The sequence below is a fragment of the Phyllostomus hastatus genome, unplaced genomic scaffold, assembly GCF_019186645.2.
Source record: "Phyllostomus hastatus isolate PE091 unplaced genomic scaffold, TTU_PhHast_1.1 phas_scaffold_46, whole genome shotgun sequence".
Classification (NCBI taxonomy): Eukaryota; Metazoa; Chordata; class Mammalia; order Chiroptera; family Phyllostomidae; genus Phyllostomus; species Phyllostomus hastatus.
In genome coordinates, this window is record NW_025334032.1 from 5,043,159 (window position 1) to 5,064,640 (window position 21,482).

At 37.5% G+C, this 21,482-nt stretch overlaps 1 long non-coding RNA gene and 2 pseudogenes across 2 annotated transcripts in view; 2 read left to right on the plus strand and 1 right to left on the minus strand.

The window, feature by feature from the left end:
• The first annotated feature begins 9,473 nt into the window (after positions 1–9,473).
• On the plus strand, positions 9,474–9,685 carry LOC123807815 (annotated as a pseudogene).
• A 13-nt stretch (positions 9,686–9,698) lies between these two features.
• LOC123807426 overlaps positions 9,699–21,482 on the minus strand; it is a 55,251-nt gene continuing 43,467 nt past the window's right edge. For both annotated transcript variants that reach the window (XR_006783652.1, XR_006783651.1), the window contains exons 2-3: positions 13,078–13,178; positions 9,699–9,855 (exon numbers count right to left, since the gene is read on the minus strand). This is a non-coding gene — a long non-coding RNA (uncharacterized LOC123807426). The remainder of the gene's footprint in view (positions 9,856–13,077; positions 13,179–21,482) is intronic.
• Positions 14,323–15,653, plus strand: LOC123807422 (annotated as a pseudogene).

Sequence of the window (21,482 nt, forward strand, 5' to 3'; positions counted from 1 at the left end):
AATCTTTCCTGATTTTATTAGCATAAACTCATTAAAATATTAACAAGAGGAAAAGGCTGGGGTCAAAGGGAGTCATGGGGGGAAAAGGCAGACATCTGTACTTGAACAAAAATAAAAATAATTTTAAAAATAAAATATACTTTAAATAAATAAAATCTAAAAAAATACCCAAGAGGAGTAGGGAACTTAAAGGTAAAAGATTGATGTATCAAATTACAGTTTGGAAAATCTATTCTTATTTTGTTTTGTGTTCTATAACATTTTCTAAGAGAAACAAGTTTGGTCAATCTGCAACATAGAAAAAATTCCCAAGAAACTGTGCATGGACTTTTTTGCCAGTGCTCAGTTTGATTGTATCAGAGCTCTCAAACCAGAGGAGGCTCAGAGTGACACATCGAGCTAGAAGATAACAGAACTGCTGCCATTGACCCCTTACTTCCTTTTACTCTCACTCAGAAGACAGAGCTAATACTGGAAAACTCAGAATGAAATTAACTCAAAATGAAACCCCCTGAAGTCAAAGCTTTTGCAACCAAAATGCAGGAGAGCTCTTCTAGCCAATATGAAAGGGTGGTTCAGGGCAAGAGGGAAATGAGGAGGTGCTATGCAGTTTAATAAGAGGAAAAAAGGTATTAAATGTATTTACTTTTTAATTGCTGTTTGAACCTTGGTGTTATAACTACAGCAGTGAAGGAGTAAGGAAGAGAAAAATCATTATGGTGAAGAATATGAAATTTGGTCAAATAGATTTTAACCAACTTAGAAATTCACTGGAAAAGTTCCAGAGGGAAAAGATTTTTTTAAAAAAGACTAAAAAGAAGGATCAGATTTTGTTCATTAAAAAAATGTCAACTCTAATTCTCATTAAGGGGTCAGGACCAGCACATAATTTCCAACCCTTGGAGTATGCTGGGCACTAAGGGCTTCAGAGTCTAGAGTGTGAAGGAGCTGGGATGAGCAAGTCAGTGTTAGGTAAGGATCAGGTAAGTGGAAATCAAATAGACTAACCCAATGAGTAAGAGGCAATTCCAGGTCATTTCAACCATACCCCTTGGTAGAATGTCAAGAGAAGTTAGATGATATGTTGAGGAAAATATGAAATATGTGCAAAAAAGGCACATGTGTGGGTGTGTATGTATGTGTAAGTGAGATTTTTGTGCTAATAATTAAAGCAGAATGGTACATAATTCCTTGGAGATCATGAAAAATTAGGAATCGTTCAGTTTCCAAAATTAGGTAAAGCAGATTATATCCCCCTGGCTATTATGAGGATGGTTCTCGTCAGGGTGCCCCAACATAGCACCTATCTGAGACATCTCAACCCCTATTTGAGACATTTGCTCTGAAAAGAATGTTTGAAAATGGGTTTATCCCAGGAAATCCAGGACCTATGATTGATGTATCAGCAGGATTTTCTGCACTATTGACATATTGGGAAGAATAATTCTTTACTGTAGGAAGGCCTAACTTGTACATTGTAAGATGTTTAGCAGCAAGCCCAGCCCCTACCCACTAGATGCCAATAGCACCACCTTCCAGTTGTGGGGGTCAAAATTACCTTGGTTAAGAATAACTGGTATCTGTAATATACAGTGGCCCCGTTTCAGTACTAATGCTACTTACTCTGCATCACTGAATATTATTTTATGAATACGATGTCCTTTTGTAAACCTTCCCTTCTCAAAATTTCAGTGAGACTTCGTTTCCCTCATCCTCCTCTTGTCTTTACTCTGTATGCTTTCTCAATCATCCCCAGGGTAGGTAGATTCCTAGAATCTCTTAATTTCTTTCTGATAATTTAATCTGATCTTCTGATTACTTCTTCAAAGTACCTGCCTCCAGGCCCATGAGTGAAATTCAAGAGATATGGCTTCTCATATACCACGGCATTCACTAGATCACTGGAGCAGTGAAATTAGCTAAATATCCATCCTGCAAACCAACTTCTTTGCTTCTGACTCACCTTTGAACTTTATACCACAATTTCTGAATTCTTGCTCAGAATTTCCCACCGTATATCCCTCTGTTGTCTTAAGATTGAAAATGTCCAGACTTCTGGCCAAGATGGAGGTGGAGGTAGATATACTTTTTCTCCTCCCACAACCAAAAGATGGACAATAACAAATTTAAAAACAAAAAACAACCAGAACTGACAGAAAATTGAACTGTATGGAAGTCTGACAAAAAGGAGTTAAAGAAGAAACATTCATCCAGACCAGTAGGAGAGGCAAAGACAGGCAGCCAGGGAGGAGAGGACTCATGGCAAGGGGGCAGCTGGTGGACTAGGTGATCCCACATTTACATGTACATAAACTGGGAGGAACGTCTGGGGAGCGAGAGAGATTGTGCAACCCAGGGTTCCAGTGTGAGTAAATAAAGACTCAAAACCTCTTACTGAAAAAACCTGTAGGGGTTGAGGCACCAGGAGAAACTCCCAGCCTCACAGGAGAATTCATTGGAGAGACCCATAGGGTCCTAGAATGTACACAAACCCACTCACCTAGGAATCAGCACCAGAAGGGCCTAATTTGCTTGTGGGTAGCAGAAGTGACTGAAAGCTAGCTAAGAGCTGAGCAATTGGCATTGTTCCCTCTCTGACCCCTCCCATACATACAGAGCCACAATGCAGTGATGTGGGTTGCTTAGCCCTGGTGAATACCTAAGGCTCTGCCCCTTAGTATGTAACAGGTGTGCCGAGACATAAAAAAAAATGGCCCAAAAGAAAGAATAGATCAAAACTCCAGAAAAAATACAACTAAGTGATGAACAGATAGCCAACCTATCAGATATACAGTTCAAAGCACTGGTAATCAGAATGCTCACAGAAATGGTTGAGTATAGTCACAAAATAGAGGAAAAAGTGAAGGCTATAAAAAGTGAAATAAAGGAAAATGTACAGGGAACCAATGGTGATGGGAAAGAAACTGGGACTGAAATCAATGGTTTGGAGTAAAAGGAAGAGATGAACATTCAACCAGAACAGAATGAAGAAACAAAAATTCAAAAAAATGAGGAGAGGCTTGTGAACTTCTGGGATACTTTAAATGTTCCAACATTCAAATCATAGGGGTGCCAGAAGGAGAAGAGGAAGAGCAACAAATTGAAAACTGATTTGAACAAATAATGAAAGAGAACTTCCCTAATCTGGCAAAGGAAATACACTTCCAGGAAGTCCAGGAAGCTCAGAGAGTCCCAAAAAAGTTGTACCCAAGGAGGAATACACCAAGCCACATCATAATTACATTACCCAAGATTAAAGATAAGGAGAGAATCTGAAAAGCAGAAAAAGAAAAGGAGATAGTTACCTACAAAGGAGTGCCCCTAAGACTATCAGCTGATTTCTCAAAAGAAATCTTCCAGGCAAGAAGGGGCTGGAAAGAAGTACTCCAAGTCATGAAAGCTAAGGACCTACATCCAGGATTATCCAGCAAAGCTGTTATTTAGAATGGAAGGGCAGATAAAGTGTTTCCCAGATAAAGTCAAGTTAAGGGAGTTCATCATCACCAAGCCCTTATTATATGAAATGTTAAAGGGACTTATTGAAGAAAAAGAAGATGATCATATCTATGAACAGTAAAATGACAACAAACTCACAACTGTCAATAACTAAACCTAAAAAGAAAAACAAACACAAACTAAGCAAACAACTAGAACAGGAACAGAATCAGAGAAAAGGAGATCACATGGAGGGTTATCAGTGGGGAGGGAGAGGAGGGAAAATGGGGGAAAAGTATAGGGAACTAGAAACATAAGTGGTAGGTACAAAATGGATGGGAGAGGTTAAGAATAGTATGGGAAATGTAGAAGCCAAAGAACTTACATGTATGACACATGGTCATGAACTAAAGGGGCGGGAATGAGGGTGGGATGGGGTGTGCAGGGTGGAGGGGAAGACAGGGGGACAAATGCAACAACTGTAATAGCATGATCAATAAAATATATTTTAAGAAAAGAAATTGGGGGTAAAAGGCAGAAAACTATACTTGAACAACAATTAAAATAAAGAGAGGAAAAAAAGAAATTGTCCATTCATGTCCACTATCTGCTCCATTTGTGATCCTTACCTTTGCTGATGGGATCATTGGGTTTACTGTCTCTGGGGTTACAAAGCTTTGAACACTTTTGTCTTCTCTCCCTAAATAGGCACTTGGTCCTGGAATCTGGATCATTCTTTCTGTAGTGAGTTCAGTTGATTCTACTTCTGCAGTATCTCTATATCAGTGTCTTTTTTTCATAGCACCAATAATGGTCTGATCCTTTTCATCTCTCAACTGGATGCCTTTCTACCCACATCCACTTTCTCCCACCCACTTAGATGTTTTCTCAATTATTACTTTTTTTTTTTCTGTCCACTGGAGGATTTTTTTTTCATTGCTGAGAGAGAGAGAGAGAGAGAGAGAGAGAGAGAGAGAGAGATGTCAGACACATCAATTGATTACCTTCTCTCAGTGCCCCTACCAGGGATGGAACCCACAACATGGGTATGTGCTTGCCTTTCGATCTATGGGAGGATGCTCCAACCAACTGAGCCACATCAGCCAGGGCTCAGTGCTTACATTTTCAAAAGAGGAAAATACACATGAAGTTGATGCTAACCCCTAGCCTTAATTCTAGCAGGAATTAATATTCCCTGGATACATGCAAATGGTTGAAGATATTCCCACCCACCTCAGTAAAGAAAGTATTTTCAATGCATTGTGTAATATTTTGTTATGAAAAATTTGAAGCATACAGAAAAGTTGAAAAGATTCTGCAGTGTTCTTGTGCACACTGCCTAGATTTAGAGTTATTTTATTAAGCTTGCTATAGCACATATCTATCCATTAGTCCTTCCCTCTCTCCACCTATCAATCCATGTGAGTTTCAAAATAAATTGCAGGCATCAGTATATTTTTCCATGAAACACTTAAGCATATGTATCATTAGTTAAAATTCAGTGTTTGTAAGCAGTTATTTCTTTTTATTTTGCAGTAAAATCAACATACAATGAAATACTCAAATCTTAAGTGGACCACCCTGTGGGTTTCAACAAATGCATACACCTGTGTAATTCACGTTTTCATCAAGATACAATCAACTGTGGAAAGCCCTGATACCATTTCTTATGCAGTCCCTGCCCCAAGTCCATCCCAGAGGTAGCTATTGTGCTGATGCTCATCTACCATAGATCAGCTTTGCCTGTTTTAGAACTTCGTGTAAATCAAAATTATGCAATATGTGCTCTTTGTGTCTGGATTCTTTCAGTGTAAAAAAAAAGTTTTTAAGATTCATCCATGGTGTTATATGTATAAGTAGTGTGTTCCTTCCTGTTGCTAAATAGGATTCCACTGTATGAATATACCACAGTTGGTTTATATATTCTCTTATTGTAATATATTTTTGGTTTTATTCAATTGTGCATGTTATAATTATAATATAAATTCAATACAAAATATAATTATCACTTTCAATTTCATAGTCACAGAAAGTTAAATTTATATACATGCTTTTATTACAAAGTATCATTAAGAGGTGAGGAATAGAAAACTTTCAAGCATAAAAATTTACATTAGGGTAAATTTCTAAGGCAGGAGTGTAAAAGAAATGAGTTTGAGGAGGGAAAATGAAACTGTGAACTGTCCAACTGTTAATGATGACCTGTATTTTTAAAATGGATGATGTGAATGTTAAATTGCTTTTAGATTCCTTTGGGTTTATCTGAGAACAATGTGACAATTTAAGAATTAAACCCTCAATATTTATAATATTCCAGAAATGGCCAATTTATGATGAAAACAGTTAGATGCCAACATAAAATTATACAAAGGGACTCATTGTTTTCCCAAATTATCTTCCAAAGCCCATTCAAAATTCCAAGAAATAAAAGAGTTTTCTCTGATGGTTGATACCTACCCTAAATTGGGTCCTGGCCTCTAGTCACTCTCTATCATTAACTGTCATCTTTAAATCTCAATAGGCCTTGAGAATACTACCAATTAGGCAATATTTATGGGTAGATTTTGGTCATATTTTGTACCTCAGAAAACTGACATTGAAGTAAACACTTGGGCCAAATGTAACTCTTGTAGTTAAATCAATGTGGTTTCATTCAAACATCTGTCTTCTTGGTGTATGGCCAAGCTCTGAACCTAAAATGGAAATGAATTTACATTTCAAAGCCTTACACTGGGAAGATTATTGGCCTTCTTTATCCTCTTCTTTTTCCTTTAAACCCATGTGACTTGGAATACTCCAAAGGAAATCATAGGTATCTTTGCATTGGCTATTTTTATTTTTCCTCAAAGAAAGTCTCTTTTTGCTAAAAACTAACATGCTACAGCTCCTGTTACAGAAAATATTGATTGTGTCTATATACGCCATGTGAAAAGAGTTCATTCATTTATACAAACTGTAGTAAAAGAGGTGGGAATTGCATAAATAAAACCATTGACTATTGAATTTTTAATTTGAATATCCTGGAACTTTCCTGAAACCTAAAGGTCATTGGTAGACTCATCCATCCAGAAAAGTTAGAAGATTAATACTATGCCCTTGTATAACGTTTTACATTTTTTTCCAGAAGATCTTCACTTTTTACCTGTCAGGATTGAATGTATACCCCTAAATTTATATGTTAAAGTCTAAATCTCCAATGTGATTGCATTAGGAGATGTGGCCTTTGGGAGGTGATTAGGTCATGAAGGTGGAACCCTCATGAATGAGGTTAGTGCTCTTATAAAGGACGCTCAGTGCAGCCTTATGCTGGATGGCTTAAATAGCAATTATTTCTCACAGTTCTGGAGGCTGGTAAGTCTGAGATCAAGACATCAGCAGATCCAGAGTCTGGTGAGAACCCACTTCCTGATTCATAGACAGATGTCTTCTCATTAATCTCCCACGGTGGAAAGAATACTGACCATAACACTGGGGACTCCCCTAGCTGTGTCCAGCATTTTAATTGTGGGGTCATAGAGAAGTCCATGGGTTCCAGGGAAGGGACCAAGTTAGGATGGGGCATCAAGGCAGAGGCTGTTTACTACCCAATACAGAACTATTTATGTGTTAACAATCAATGTGTAACTATAGCAGATGAGTATCAACCCTGGAAAGTGAAACTTTTCTGAGAAAAAAAAAATGTAGAAGCATTATCATTATCTCTTAACATTTGCAACTGAGGCCCAAGATGCCAATGTTTGTTCCCAAAGTTTCTTAAGTGAATAACAGTACTGGAAACTAGCATCCAGCTTTCTAGACTCCAGATATTACAGACCAGATCATTTGACATGTTGGGTAATGCTGTTGCTATGCCTTGATTCTCTCATATCCCTTCTTACTATTTTATCTTTTCCCTCTTTGAGGTGTTTTTGATTTCAACAAGCAACGTATGATGCACTTTTATGAAGAATTACCTTCTAGTTACTGAACCCACTTGCTTATAGGTAAAGTTCCTCAGGTTAAAACTGTGACTGATGATTAAAAATACCAATAAGGTAGGATTGACTATTAAAATTCTTCAAGTAGGAGGGCCAGGTGGCTTGGGTTAGTGATACTAGTGGATATGGTGATAAGATGTAGGTTTCAGGATACAAATATTATGAAACTAGAACTTGCCTGGAAAGAGATGTTGACTCAGGCTTTTGGCCTGAGTAACCAGGTGGACAATGAAGCAACTGATTGAGATGGACAAGATTTTAGGAGGAGCAAGCCTATAGAAGCCTGTTTTAGACACATGCTTCTATATGTTTGGTTTCATAATGTTCATTCATTATCTACTGAGGTTCTTCCCATCAAAGTGAAATGCCGAGTCAAACTATATATTTAACATGTCTGAAACCATCATTTCTATGTTGCATACATCCATGTGTAGTGACAGAGACAAAGAAAGCTAACATAATCCCTGCAATGTCATCACCTCACGTAATGTCTGTGACCTGTTCTGGGGACATGAACATATGTTATACTATAAATGGGAAACACTGACCCACCTCTGTGTCTGAACTGACTTAAATAAGTTTGACTAGTTTGCCTGAATTTACAATTTAACTGATGAGTCCAGTCAGCTTAGCAATGACTGGGAACCCAATTACAAAAAAATCAGACCCATTTGTACCAGTCCAGAGGGCCATGGTCTCTGAGCTCAGTTGGTCGGGGTGGGTAAGAGGGTTGAATTTTTTGAGACGTTGAAAATGTAAAATTCCACACAGATAATTGATATTTCTATGCAACCTAATGGTTGTTGGCACACAATGGGAAGAAAATCTTATTGAAAGAGAGTAAAATGATGTTATGGAATGATCTCTGTAAATTTAAGCCATTCTCAAAGAAATGTCTGAAAGTGTGTTTTAGTCTCTTCTTCATATATATATTTAACAGGAAAATTATTGGACATGCCAAAGAGCAGCTGCCAACTAACAGTTTAGTTCAGCCACTGAGGTGAATTTTTTACTCTTTTTTTTATCATTAGCCCAGTCCCTCATTATTCTCATGAAACCTATTTTACTTCCTGTTATGCTGCAATATTTGAATGAGATTAAATGTAGGAGTAGCCACAGGACTAAACAGTGATGAACTGGAACAGCCAACCCTACCTCAGACAAACAGAGCAAGTAGTCCCCTGCAGGTGGAATTTTGGGAGGATAGAGTAGTGGTAACAACCACACTGAGCAAGACAGCCCTGGCTTCAGAGAGCTTGCAATTAGGTTTGCTTAGGAAGGAAATTAGAAAGTAGGAGTAATGCAAACAAAGGAAACCAGAGGGTGACCAGAGGTAAAGGATCTATAAATAGATCATCACAACTGTGAAGGAATAAAGCTCAGGAAGAGGCAAATAGTAAAGGCCAAAGGTCTTCCAAAACTCAGCTCAGGATCTTCCTTCCCCAAAATGTGTCTTTTCTATTATTCTGCTCACCAAATATCAAGGATATTTTGGCATGACCAAATGTCTCCATGGATGTTTTGGTCAGGACCAAATGTCTGCTAGTTAGATAAATAGATAAACCAATTAGATAGATAGATAGATAGATAGATAGATAGATAGATAGATAGATAGACAGACAGATAGATGATTGATTTTAAGGAATTGGCTCATGTGATTATGGAGGTTTAGCAAGTCCAAAATCTGATATAATATCTGGCAGGCTGAAACTTAGGAAAGAGTTGTAGCTTAAGTGCCAAGGCCATCTTCTGTCAGGATGCCTTCTTGATCAGAAGACAGTCAGTCTTTTACTCTTAAGGCCTTCAAGTGATTAGATGAGACCTACTCATATTAGGGAGAGTGGAAAAGAAATAAGAGTTTTACTCAAAGTCTAGTGATTTAAATGTTAATCTCATCAAAAAACACCTTCATAGAAACATCCAGAATAATGTTTGACCATTAATTACATCATTTAATTGTCATGTAGCTATTTCTATAAAAATAATATAATTTTTTCCAGTTTTCTTGGCTATTTTGTAAGTTACTATTTCATGTATAATTATTAATAATTTGCCAATTTTATTGCTTCTCAGCCTTTTGGCTAAGATCAAGTGTAGTATCTGTTCTTATCAGTTTAATAATTTGCTAATTTATAACGTATGTGTTCCAAGATTAAGTAAAGTATCGTTATTTTACTGGGTACTGTGACCCAGCCAAATTGACACGTAAAATTAACCAGGACACCTACCCATACTCACAGGATGCACATACCTGAGTGTCAAGTTGACACTTTCAGAGTAGAAAGTAGGAAGTTGAATATACTGGGAGTAGCTGAGGTAGGGGCTGCCAGTTTACACCTGCAGGAAGCTTGCTTCTGCAGAGGTCAAAGCGGGGCTGAATACAAGGCTGTCTGTGCTCATGGAGTCTCCAATATTATTCCATATTACATTTTCCTTTTCAACACTGAAGAAAAAAAGGTGTTTGAGCCAAAGCAAATAGTTCCATTTGCCTAAATTTGTATTTAGAAACTAAAAGGGAACCTGTGTACATTGTCACATGAAAGCAGAAAAAAGTATACCTTTTCTAATGACACTTTCAAACCAAATTGAAAGCAATCAATCATTTTTTAGTAAAAGAATACTGAAATTTTTAACCAGTCAACTTTAGACATTTGATATGATGTAAAGAAAAAAGAAATATGTGCTCCTCTCAGCAGATATTATCTTATACATAATAGGAGAAAACAAAATCAAAGACTTTTGCTTTAACAATCAAAAAGCATAAGATTTTCCTTTCTAGAGATTGGAGAAATGCCAGGATTGTTGGGATATTTCCCTGTGTCTGAGAAGTGAAACATCCTCAGAGACTCCCAATGCCACTAACCCATGTTGATGAAAAGTTTTGATACATATACAGATTAAATAATCCCTTTTCTGAAATCCCATTTTGAGGGAGGTGGAAAAAGATTTACTTCAGTTTTTGAATAAACTCAGCCAATTTGGTTAATTTAAGATGCTTAAGACATAAAACACATAACTTTTTAAAATAGATTATTTCAAAATGTTTAGTGCCTGATTCTGTTTATTTGAGGTACCTAAAATAGTCAAATTCATAAAGGTAGAAAATTGAATGGTGGTTGCCAGAACCTGTGAGGACAGAAATGGGGAGTTATTGTTCAATGGGAACAGAGCTTGAAGTGAAGAAAATGTTCTGGAGATTATGGTAATGATGATTGCACAATAATATGAATGTACTTAATGCCTGAGAATCATATACTTAAAAATAGTGAAAATGTTAAGTTTTATGTATATTTATTTTACCACAATAAAAAAGTATTTACTGCAGAAACTTAGCTGTAATGAGTAATTCAGTGGATTACACCAGCTCCTTGGCAATGACCAGGTTGTTTAGGTCTGACTGACTATAAAAATCAACAACTTTAAGGAGTATTACATGGTTTTCATTATAAAACATAAGTCTATTTTCTAACTTGCTGACAGAATGAGGAAAAATGTGATTAAGAGAATGCTCTTAAAGATAAAAGGTCAAAAATTTGGCCTGTGTCCTATGTTAGCAATGGGAAGCATGTAGGGCAGGAAAAGAATTCTTCTCACAGAACAGGAATTCTCTACAATTTCTTCTTAAAGACTACTTTTAAAAAATAATAGGTAATTATAATCTAATGAGAAAAATACTGCTTTTTTATTGTCTTGGGCACAGTCTATGAGCAATGCATTCTTTGACTTTATTAATTGTTGCCTTCCCATCATTTTTACTAATATGCACTGACATTTTAACTACCAATGCACTTTAAATAAAAGCTTTTAAAAATGTTTTTTATTTATTGATTTTAGAGAGAGAGGCAAAGAGAGAGGGACAAAAATAGACATTGATTTGTTGTTTCACTTATTTATGCATTCATTGGTTGATTCTTGTATGTGTCCTGACTAGGGATTGAATTTACAACCTTGGCATATCTGGGCAACACTCTAACCAACTGAGCTACTTGGCCAAGGCCAAGTCAATCTTTTTCAATGAAAAAATATAAAATTCCTAAATATCACTCTACCTAATTAGGAGAGTTTATATTTTATTTCTTCTGATACTTAATTTTGGAGCTTATATATTATAAACTAGTGATTGTTAAGGTTATACATAAAATAGCCAAATATAAAATAATTATAAAATAGACAAGTAAATTGAAAATAAGTATAAGTATTCTTTATATAGAAATATATACATGACAATTATATAATATATGAAAAGCTCTTAATACAGGATCTAGTACATAGTAAGTGCTCAATAAAAGTTGTTTTATAGCCCTGGCTGGCGTAGCTCAGTGGATTGAGCGCGGGCTGTGAACCAAAATGTCGCAGGTTCAATTCCTAGTCAGGGCACATGCCTGGGTTTCAGGCCATGACCCCAGCAACCGCACATTGATGTTTCTCTCTCTCTCTATCTCCCTCCCCTCCCTCTCTAAAAATAAATAAAAAATAAAATCTTAAAAAAAGTTGTTTTATATTTGACAATGTTGATGTCTTTAATTTGCTTCATTTTGAGTCTATGAATATGTAATAAATATTTAGTGTAGCTTTACTGGGTAAAAGTCATCTTCTTAGTCTGTATGGAGAAACAGAAAGTTGAAGGAAGATATATACACTATTGAAAGAAACATGAATTCTTCTAGGAGCAGGTAGAAAATAAATCACATGAATTACAAAGTACTTTACACAAGAGAGGATACCCAAGTGTTATGGGGATTCAGCTAGATCAGGGGAAATTTCAGTGAGAAAAAGCATTTATCCTGGACCTTGAAGAATGCATGAGATTTCCACTGGCAAACATGACAGAGGGAGATGAGAAACATTCTAGATGGAGGAAGTAGGGAGAGCACAGCAGCAGAGAGTGAAGAGTACGTGAAGGAACTGGATTATCAGGTTTGTTTGAAACACAGGATGATGGCAGGAGAGTTCTTGGAAATCAGATGGAAAAGACTGGTATGGCAGGAACATAAGACCTCAGATTCAGAGAATCTCTCAGATTCTGAGACAAGGAGAACCCTTGAAGGTGTTTGTACATGAAATAACATGACTAGAGGCGGTTTTAGGAAGACTGATCTAGAAGCATTCTGCTTCTGCTGTGTTGACATAGAGAGGAAAATTCCTTTTGTATAGGGAAATGTTTCATTCCCAGAAATGGCCATTGGCTTGCATTAGGCAAGAACTCACTCTTCGTTTTTGGACTTGAAGTCCAGGGTTTTGTTTTGTTTTATTTTTTATTTTTTATTTTGGTAGTACTTTAAAAGACCTCTTTTGCCACTACTACAATATCTGAATATCTGTCTGGCTCTGCAGGCAAGGTATCTCCAGTGGCTCATGGGCAGAGTTTCTGATTGAGTCTGAGCAATTAGTAGGACTCATGTCTTTTTGATGACCTTCAACAGCACTGGCTGCTGCTCACTTGGCCCCTGCCCTCCTGAGCAGTGCAGGAAATCTCAGTATTCTGTCTGGATGGGGCAAGAAAGAGGTAATCCTCTTTGGCAGTGTCCCACACAGCTGGGGAAGCCAGATACTCCACCTCCACTTTGCTCAGGAGAAATCACCACCAGAAAAGGTCTCTTTTGGCACTCAGCTGCACAGCTCTGGGGAATGGGCAATGAAGATAAAATGAAACTGTTCCTCTTACCAGCTTCAATGCATCCAGTTCCTCACACCCTCTTTTTTTCCTCCAGTAATGTGCTAGCATTTCTCTGCTGGACTCTTGGACTTCTAAATATATACTTTTACCTGCAGGAGACAGTCAAAATTCAGAGGGAATAGACTAATGTCAACAAAAGTTCACTGCCACCGATCTAATATCAACAGGAGTCCCCAATCTGGAGTGCAGAAAGAGGAGAAACTTTATTCAGGTAAACATTTTGCAAATTGGGGAAACAGCCTCTGGTGGAAACTGCAAGTGTGCTCTGCTGAGACAAAGAGGGGGTCATTTTTTATAAAGTCCCTGCCCTGATCCCTGATTTGCCCATTTTTACCCAAATGAGTAATCCCAATTTGTGCAGTCTGATTGGTCCAAATAGCACTATTCTGATTTATTGGAATTTCACGTTCTGATTGGTCATTACAGGGCTTCTCTGATTGGTCAGTAAAGATGAATGCAAATAAGAATATTGCTATGCAGTTGTGACTGGGTGGGACAGGTGTTAGCTCATTGGTTACAAGTGGATACCAGCAACATTTTTATAAAGCTCAGCCTGCAGGAACACAGTACAGGAGGTTGAAAGTTCAGTCTGGATTTTTCCTGAAATGCAGTGTGTGAGAGAGGACTCTGTTAGCAATGCCTGTTAGACTCTGGTTATGATTTTGGGTCCAATTAACCATGAGGTGTCCTTCTCAGCAGGTATTTTCCTTCTCAAAACCAATAGTAGAAAGTTCCTACTTAACCATTTGGCTGATGTCATTCCACAGATCTTCTTTTAAAGAATGAGAATAGACTCTGGCTGGTGTAGCTCAGTAGAGTGAGTGTGGGCTGAAAACCAAAGGGTCACCAGTTCAATTCCCAATTAGGGCACACGCCTGGGCTGCAGGCCAGGTACCCAGTACAGGGCATGCAAGAGGCAACCATACATTGATATTTCTCTCTCTTTCTTCTTCCCTTCCTTTCTGTCTAAATATAAATAAATAAAATCTTAAAAAAGAATAAGAGTACACATGGGAAGATTAATTTATCTTTTTTCATTCATACCTTGTAGAGAATTATTTTTATACTTTCTGATTGTGTAAAATCTGAGCAATTCAGGGCATTTTGTTTAAAATCAAATATCAAATTGAAGCTATTGAGCTGAGCTATTGGCACACGTTTCCTAGTGCATGCTTGCTGCTATCTCCATCATTGTGCAATCCCTTGGCCTCTTGCCTTTGCTGTACTGCCAAGATGTCACTCTCTAACACGCTGACTCTGGACAAGCTGAATGTGAAGGGCATGAGAGTGGACTTGAGTGTTCCTATGAAGAACAACCAAATAACAACCAGAGGATCAAGGCTGCCATACCGAGCATCAAATTCTGCTTGGACAATGGAGCCAAGTCAGTTATTCACATGAGCCACCTTGGTCAGCCTGATGGTGTCCCCATGCCTGACAAGTACTCCTTGGAGCCAGTTGCTGTAAAACTCAAATCTCTGCTGGGCAAGGATGTTCTGTTCTTGAAGGACTGCATGAGCCCTGAAGTGGAGAAAGCTTGTGATGACCCAGCTGCTGGGTCTGTCATCCTGCTGGAGAACCTTTGCTGGGCAAGGATGTTCTGTTCTTGAAGGACTGCATGAGCCCTGAAGTGGAGAAAGCTTGTGTTCACCCAGCTGCTGGGTCTGTCATCCTGCTGGAGAACCTTTGCTTTCATGTAGAAGAAGGGAAGGGAAAAGATGCTTCTGGGAACAATGTTAAAGCTGAGCCAGCTAAAGTAGAAGCTTTCTGAGCTTCACTTTCCAAGCTTGTAGATGTCCATGTCAATGATGCATTTGGCACTGCTCACCAGCCCACAGCTTTATGGTGGGAGTCAATCTGTCACAGAAAGCTGGAAGTTTTTTGATGAAGGAGCTTAACTACTTTGCCAAGGGTTTTGAAAGCCCAGAGTGACTCTTCCTGGCCATCCTGGGTGCAGCCAAAGTTGCAAACAAGATGCAGGTAATCAATAACATGATGGACCAAGTCAATGAGATGATTATTGGTGGTGGAATGGCTTTTACCTTCTTTAAGGTGCTCAACAGCTTGGAGATCAGCACTTCTCTGTTTGATGGAGAGGGAGACAAGATCATCAAAGATCTGATGTCCAAAGCTAGGAACAGTGTGAAGATTACCTTGCTGGTTGACTTTGTCCCTGCTGACAAGTTTGATGAGAATGCCAAGATTGGCCAAGCCACTGTGGCATCTGGCATACCTGCTGGCTGAATGGGTTTGGACTGTGATCCTGAGAGCAGCAAGAAATAAGCTGAGGCTGTACCTAAGGCCAAGCAGATTGTGTGGAATGGACCTGCGGGCATATTTGAATGGGAAGCTTTTGGCTGAGAGAACAAGCCCTCATGGACAAGGTGGTGAAAGCCACTTCCAGTGGCTGCATCACCATCATAGGTGGTAGAGACACTGCCACTTGCTGCCCCAGGTGGAACACAGAGGACAAAGTCAGCCTTGTCAGCCCTGGGGGTGGTGCCAGTTTGGAGCTACTGGAAGGTAAAGTCCCTCCTGGGGTGGATGCTCTCAACAACGTTTAGTACTTTTGCTGCCTTTTGGTTCCTGTGTACATCCCCTAACTCTACTTAGTGTTTTCCACATCTCTACTTGGTATTAGCTAAAATCTTACCCCATGTCAAGATTCAGCTAGTGGACAAGAGATGCAGGCTAAGAACACTTAACACAGCTACACAGCAGCATATCAGCTCATCTTTACTGTACCTTGGATTTGACTACATTCTTCAGAATCCCATTTGAATTTCTTAGCAGCCAAACTATTGTGCATTCTAGAGTGCACAAATACAAGTATAAAATATATTTCTATTTTACCTGCTAAACTGCTAGTTTACTCCTCTTCTTGGAGTAGCTTACTCTGATTAGCATTGTTATTGTTTTGCTACTCAGCATGAAAACAAGATAAAATTCTAGCTGTGGGGAGGGAGGGAAATGAAGTTGAAGATCTATTAAATAAATAATAAAAGTATTCATTGAAACTGGAAAAACAACTGAGGGTATCAATGATGGATATTATTTAAATGATGAATAAATTCAATACTTTGAGTATTAACTTCAACCAGGGTGACTGAAAAAAATGAGCTTCTGTGCTATCTCTTACCGAAATTCCAACACTGTTGATCCAAAGAACATTTTTGAAAACAGACAGCACTACTTGAATTGAACATATGATCTCTTATGGAACCCACTTTGAAAGTTAGTTCTGTGATGGCTTTTCTTAAATTTAACAAATTTGTTTTCAAAATTGAGTTTCATATAAAGCCCAAAGTGAGCAGAAGGAAGAAAACAATAGAAATAAGAGCAGAAATAAACAAAATGGAGTCTAAAAAATTACAAAAGATCTATTAATCCAAGAGCTGGCTCTTTGAAAAGATAAACAAGATTGACAAACATTTAACCTGACTCAACAAGAAATAAAGAGAGAGGAACCAAATAAATAAAATCAGAAATGAAAGAAGAGAAATAATAATTGACATTAAAAAATACAAAGGATTGTAAGGAAATATTATAAACAAGTATATGCCAACAAACTGGACAACCTAGGTGAAATGGATAAATTCCTAGAAACATGCAATTTTCCAAAACAAAATTCTCAGGAAGAGTCAGAGAATTTGGATAGACAGATTACACCTAGTTAAATTGAAGCAGTAATTTAAGAAAATCCCAAAAAACAAAAGTCCTGGACCAGGTGGCTTCAAATGTGAATGTTACCAAATATTCCAAGAATATCTAATAGCTCTCCTTCTCAACTCTTTCAAATAATTAAAGAGGAGGGAAGATTCCCAAGCTAATTTTACAAGGACAGCATCATCCTAATTCCAAAACCAGATAAAGGCACTACAAAAATAGAAAATTATAGGCCAACATCCCTGATGAACATAGATGCTAAAATCCCCAACAAAATATTAGCAAATTGAAATCAGCAATATATCAAAAAGATCATACACTACCCTGGCTGGTGTGGCTCAGTGGATTGAGTGCCAGCATGTGAACCAAAAGGTCACTGCTTTGATTCCCAGTCAGGGCACATGCCTGGGTTGTGGGACAGGTCCCTTGTGGAGGGAACATGACAGGCAACCACACATTGATGTCTCTCTCCCTCTCTTTCTTCCTCCCTTCCCCTCTCTCTAAAAATAAATGAATAAATCTTTAAAAAAATCATACACCATGATGAAGTAAGATTTATTCTGGGAATGCAAGGTTGCCACAACATTCAGAAATCAAGAAATGTGATATACCACTTAAACTAAATGAAGGATAAAAACTACATTATCATATCAATAGAAGCAGAAAAAGCATTTGATAAAATCCAGTACCCATGTATGATGAAAACTCTTAGCAAAGTGGGAATAGAGGGAACATACCTAAACATAATAAAAACCATATATGACATACCCACTGCCAGTATCATGCTCAATGGGCAAAAACTACAAGTGTTCCCCTTAAGATTGGGAACAAGACAGAGATGTCCATTTTCTCCTCTCTTATTTAACACAGTACTGGAAGTCCAAGCCACAGCAATCAGATAAGAAGAAGAAATAAAGGCATCCAAATTGGAAATGAAGAAGTAAAACCATCATTATCTGTAGATGAAATGATACTGTACATAGAGAACCCTAAAGATTCCACCAAGAAACTACTAGAACTGATAAATGAATTCAGTAAAGTAGCAGGATACAAAATCAATATCCAGAAATCAGTTGCATTTTTATATGCCAATAATGAACTATCAGAAAGGGAAATTAAAATACCAATTCCACTCACAATTGCTTCAAAAAGACAAATACCTAGAAATAAACCTAACCAAGGATGTAAAAGACCTATACTTGAAAAATCATGATAATGAAGAAAGAAATGAAGAAGATACAAATAAGTGGAAGCATATACCATGTTCATGGGTAGGAGGAATTAACATCATTAAAATGTCACACTATCAAAAACAATCTGTAGATTCAAAGCACTTCTTATCAAGATACCAATGATCCACGTCACAGAACTAGAACAAATATTTCAAACATGTACGTGAAATCACAAAAAATCTCAGATTAACAACAACAATCTTGAAAAAGAACAAATTTGGAGGAATCACACTACCTAGTGTCAAACTATGCTATAAGGCCATAGAAATCAAAATAGCATGGTACTGGCAAACAGACACATAGATCAATGGAACAGAATAGAGAGCTCAGAAATAAACCCATGTCTTTATGGTCAATTAATACTTGACAGGAAGCATGCACATGCAATGGGCTAAAGATAGTTTATTCAATAAATGGTGTGGGGAAAATTGGATCTGTAAGTCCAGAAAAATTAAACTAGATGACCTTTTTATACCATACACAAGAATAACTTCAAAATAGATTAAAGACTTAAATGTTAGAATCAAAACCATAAAAATCCTAGAAAATATAGCCAGTAAAATCTCAGATATTGTTTGTAAAATATTTTTTTCTGATATATCTCCTCAGGCAAGGGTAACAAAAGAAAAAATAAGGAAGTGAGACTACATCAAACTAGAAAGTTTTGCACAACAAAGGAAATCATCATCAAAATAAAAAGACAACCTGCAGAATGGGAGAACATGTTTGCCAATATATCTGACAAGGGATTAATATCCAAAATTTATAAAGAACTTATACAACTCACCACCAAAAAAACAAAAAATCCAATTAAAAATGGGCAAAGGACCTGAACAGACATGTCTCCAAAGAGGACATACAGATGGCCAAGAGACATATGAAAAGATGCTCAGGGTTACTAATCATCAGAGAAATGCAAATGAAAACCACAATAGATATCACCTCACACCTGTCAGAATAGTGATCATCAATACTCCAACAAACAATAAGTGTTGGAGTGGACGTGGAGAAAGGGGAACCCTTTTGCATTGTTGATGGGAATGCAGCTACTGTGGAAAGAAGTATGGAGATACCTCAAAATTAATAATGGAACTCTCTTATGACCCAGTGATTCTACTTCTGGGAATTTATCCAAAGAAACCTGAAACACTAATTTGAAAGAACATAAGCACCCCTATGTTCATTGCAGTGTTATTTACAATCACGAAGATATGGCATCAGCTCAAGTGTCCATCAGTAGATGAGTGGGTAAAACAACTGGAACAGTTATACCATGGAATACTACTCAACCATAAAAAAGATTTTACCCTTTGTGACAGCATGAATGCACCTGGACAACATTATCCTAACTGAAATAAGCAGTCAGAGAAAGATAATTACCATATGATTTCACTCATATGTGGGATCTAACGAACAAACTGAATTAACAAGCAAACTAGAGACAGACTCATAGATAGAGAGATGGCTAACAACTCTGTGTGGAGGGTTAGTGGGTGAAGGAATCGATCGGAAAGGAAAAAGACTCATGGATATGAACAACAGTGTGGTGATTGTGGGAGGAAGGGGAAAAGGGAAATAAACGGTAATGGAAAAATTACAATAAAATAAAGTTTTTTTAAAACTGAGTTTCATTCTTTTATGAACTGTTTGTAACAGAGGCTGCTAGAGCTCACCAGTATCAAACTTTCCTCTACTTCCTGATCACACAGCTGGACTGCACCTCCCAGGTCCCTGTTGTCTGGGGGTGATCATAAACTAGTTTTGGACAATGAAATGTGGAGATAAGTGATGTGTGGTGTTTCCAGATGTGTCCCCTAATTCTTCCTTGGATTGTCTGTGCCTCACTTTCCTTGTCTGTGTGCTAGATGCAGAGAATCTTCTGAGGACTCCAGGACTCTAGAGGCTAGAAGGGCCACTGGATGAATAATGCCTGAGTTTTTTAATAACTACACAGAACAGAGCTCCCTGTTCCCTCAATCCATATTGGACTGAGAGTCTTTTTTGGTTAAGCCAGTTAGACTTGGCTATTGTACGTTGTGGCAGTGAGTTTCTCCTGAGTAATATACATCATACCTCTTAGATTCTAATGAAATTGCTGAGACTCTGTGGGTGACACCTACCTGGACACCACTTCTGCTCTTGGATTTGTGTAACAGTGGTGTTGTGCTCTTTTAGAATCCAGGTAAGCCCCTCTTCTTGACTTAGTCTTTGTTTCATTGTCAATCAGTGTCGATCAGTCTAACAACCTTAGCAGGAGATTTCCTTGAGGAGAGTTAGCTCTGTTGCTGGTAATAGACTTTGACTTTCCAGGGTCCATTGCTTTACAATTTATCACTCCTGTCTTCACCAACTCTATTAACAGGACTTAGAACTTCAGCGCCCATATCCCCACAAAGTGCCTGGAATCTTTCCCACATTTTCTTGAACATGTGCTTTGAGATTATGAACTGTCAGCATACAGGGTCAGAACTGTCAATAACATAACCAGTCTACTGAACTCCAGATAATTAGAAATCTATTTTAAATCAGCCTCAAGTTCCCTTTTTGTGTCCTCAGGGAGATATATGCACAAATTAATTATATTTGAGTTGTGAAATGAGTCAGAGTACAAACAAGTAATTTGACACAATTGACCAAATTCTCAAGTACTAAGTTCAAAAACCCCTGGTAGACTGAGTGAATTAATGAATTTCTCTAACTGCTCAAATTTGCTAAATGTGCATTTTTAATGGACTTAGCTACATAGATTTACTGGCTACATAGATTTTACTTAGCTACATAGATTTACTTGGCTACATAGATTTTCTCAATAATTTAATATGGATAGAGGTCTGGATCTTGTTGTCAGTATGTCTCCTGGAGAGACCCAGATGAAAAGACCATGTCTGCTAGATAACCCTATGTGTAAATGTGGGCTGTGGTTCTAACAGCTGCTGACAGTTGTGGTGAATAAGAATGTTTTACAGTATTTTTCTTCCAGCAAAAATGTCTATGGTCATATAAAAATCAAAGTAGCCCATGGTCATGTATTTTGGTTGAAAAGAAATTACTGAGAACCACTAGTTTGAGTAGCCCTGGGTTTGTTTGTTTGTTTGTTTTTTAGATTAACAAATACCTTTACATATTCATAAATTTTAATTGCTTATCACTTTCTAAGAACTACATTCCATTTGTGTGAACTAAGTGACAGATTGCATGGCCTGGAGTCAGCTAAGAGAAGTTATAGTTCAAACCTCTTCAAATGATAGTCACATACCTAACAATTTTACTGGGAGTAAAATTAATGGTTGTATGTAAAAAAAAATTAAGAGACCTCTAAAGGTCAGAGCAATCAGATGTTATTGCTCTGATGTTCACAAATGTAGGTAAAAATCACACCTCTGAAGATTAAATTGATGCTAGGAAAAACATGATTGCATATAAAAGATCTGTATAAGCTGTGAAACACTGTATTAAATAAAGGTTATAATTGCTTCTTTTATTACACGTGTGTAT